Source organism: Arachis duranensis, chromosome 10, assembly GCF_000817695.3.
Source record: "Arachis duranensis cultivar V14167 chromosome 10, aradu.V14167.gnm2.J7QH, whole genome shotgun sequence".
Classification (NCBI taxonomy): domain Eukaryota; kingdom Viridiplantae; phylum Streptophyta; class Magnoliopsida; order Fabales; family Fabaceae; genus Arachis; species Arachis duranensis.
In genome coordinates this window covers 73,744,496-73,747,607 of record NC_029781.3, presented here as the reverse complement: position 1 = coordinate 73,747,607, position 3,112 = coordinate 73,744,496, and positions in this window count along the sequence as shown.

Here is a 3,112-nt window from a genome sequence, read left to right as displayed (position 1 = left end):
TTCCAGCAATATATAATAGTTCATACTTTATTCGCGATTAGATGATGCAAACTGGCGTTCAACGCCATTCCCATGCTGCATTCTGGAGTAAAACGCCAGAAACACGTCACGAACCAGAGTTAAATGCCAAAAACACGATACAACTTGGCGTTTAACTCCAGAAGAAGCCTCTGCACATGTAAAGCTCAAGATTAACCCAAGTACACACCAAAGTGGGCCCCGGAAGTGGATTTCTGCATTTAGACTTATTTCTGTAAATCCTAGTAACTAGTCTAGTATAAATAGGACATTTTTCTATTGTATTAGACATCTTTGGATTATTATTGGATTACTTTATGATCCTTTGATCACGTTTATGGGGGCTGGCCATTCGGCCATGCCTGGACCATCACTTGTGTATTTTCAACGGTGGAGTTTCTACACACCATAGATTAAGGGTGTAGAGCTCTGCTGTACCTCGGGTTTCAATGCAATTATTACTATTTTCTATTCAATTCAGCTTATTCTTGTTCTAAGATATTTGTTGCACTTCAACATGATGAATGTGATGATCCGTGACACTCATCATCATTCTCACCTATGAACGCGTGACTGACAACCACTTCCGTTCTACCTTAGACCGAGCGTGTATCTCTTGGATTCCTTAATCAGGATCTTCGTGGTATAAGCTAGAACCCTTTGGCGGCCATTCTTGAGAATCCGAAAAGTCTAAACCTTGTATGTGGCATTCCGAGTAGGATTCAGGGATTGAATGACTGTGACGAGCTTCAAACTTGTGATTGTTGGGCGTAGTAACAGACGCAAAAGAATCAATGGATTTTATTCCGACATGATCGAGAACCGACAGATGATTAGCCGTGCTGTGACAAGAGCATTTGGACTATTTTCACTGAGAGGATGGGAAGTAGCCATTGACAACGGTGATGCCCTACATACAGCTTGCCATGGAAAGGAGTAAGAAGGATTGGATGAAAGCAGCAGGAAAGCAGAGATTCAAAAGGAACACAGCATCTCCATACACTTATCTGAAATTCCTACCAATGATTTACATAAGTATCTCTATCTTATTTTATGCTTTATTTATTATTAATTTCGAACCCTTTATAACCATTTGAATCTACCTAACTGAGATTTACAAGATGACCATAGCTTGCTTCATACCAACAATCTCCGTGGGATCGACCCTTATTCACGTAAGGTTTATTACTTGGATGACCCAGTGCACTTACTGGTTAGTTGTGCGAAGTTGTGACAAAGTGTGATTTGTATTTGAGAGCGCTACCAAGTTTTTGGCACCATTGTTGATGATCACAATTTCCTGCACCAAGTTTTTGGTGCCGTTGCCGGGGATTGTTCGAGTTTGGACAACTGATGGTTCATCTTGTTGCTCAGATTAGGTAATTTTCTTTTCAAAAAGTTTTCAAAAATCTTTCAAAATTTTTTATTTGTTTTTGTTTTTCAAAAAAATAATTTTCAAAAAAATATTATAAAATCATAAAAAATCAAAAATATTTTTGTGTTTCTTGTTTGAGTCTAGTGTTAATTTTTAAGTTTGGTGTCAATTGCATGTTTTAAAAACTTTTGCATTTTTCGAAAATTCATGCATGTGTTCTTCATGATCTTCAAGTTGTTCTTGACAAGTCTTCTTGTTTTATCTTTATATTTTCTTGTTTTTTTTTTGTTGTTTTTCCTATGCATTTTTGCATTCATAGTGTCTAAGCATTGAAGATTTCTAAGTTTGGTGCCTTGCATGTTTTTCTTTTCTTGAAAATCTTTCAAAAATAAGTCTTGATGTTCATCTTGATCTTCAAAGTGTTCTTGGTGTTCATCTTGACATTCATAATGTTCTTGCATGTATTAAGTGTTTTGATCCAAAATTTTCATGTTTTGGGTCATATGTGTGTGTTTCTCTCTCCTCATTGAAAATTCAAAAATAAAAAAAATATCTTTTCCTTATTTTGCTCATAATTTTCGAAAATTTGAGTTGACTTAGTAAAAAAATTTTAAAACTTAGCTATTTCTTATAAGTCAAGTCAAATTTTCAATTTTAAAAATCTTATCTTTTCAAAATCTTTTTCAAAAATCAAATCTTTTTCATTTTTCTTTTATGATTTTCGAAAATTTAAAAATATTTTTCAAAATCTTTTTCTTAATTTCATTTCAAATTTTCGAAAACTTTACTAATAATTAATGTGATTGATTCAAAAATTTGAAGTTTGTTACTTTCTTGTTAAGAAAGGTTAAATCTTTAAATTCTAGAATCATATCTTTTAGTTTCTTATTAGTCAAGTAATCAATTTTGATTTTAAAAATTAAATCTTTTTCAAAATAAATTTCAATCATATCTTTTCAATCATATCTTTTCAAACATATCTTTTTCAAATCATATCTTTCTTCAAAATCAATTTCAAAAATCTGTTCTAACTTCCTATCTTTTCAAAATTGAATTTCAAATCTTTTTCAACTAACTAATTGACTTTTTGTTTGTTTTACTATTTCTTATCTTTTTCAAAACCACCTAACTACTTTTCTCTCTCTAATTTTTGAAGATTACATCCCTCTTTTTCAAAATTCTTTTAATTTACTAATTGTTTCAAATTTTAATTTTAATTTTATTTCTTCTCTTAATTTTCGAAAATCACTAACTCTTTTTCAAAATTTATTTTCAAATTTCTCCCTCTCTCATCTTCTTCTATTTATTTATTCATTTACTAACACTTCTCTTCATCTTAAAATTCGAACCCCCTCTTCCTCTCTGAGTTTGAATTTTCCTCTTTTCCTTCTTCTATTCTTTTCTTCTTCTAATAACATAAAGGAATATTTTTACTGTGGTAAAGAGGATCCCTATTATTATTTTCTATTTCCTTCTTTTTCATATGAGCAGGAGTAAGGACAAGAATATTCTTGTTGAAGCAGATCCTGAACCTGAAAGGACTCTGAAGAGGAAACTAAGAGAAGCTAAATTACAACAATCCAGAGACAACCTTACAGAATTTTTCGAAAAGGAAGAGGAGATGGCAGCCGAAAATAATAATGCAAGGAGGATGCTTGGTGACTATACTACACCTACTTCCAAATTTGATGGAAGAAGCATCTCAATCCCTGCCATTGG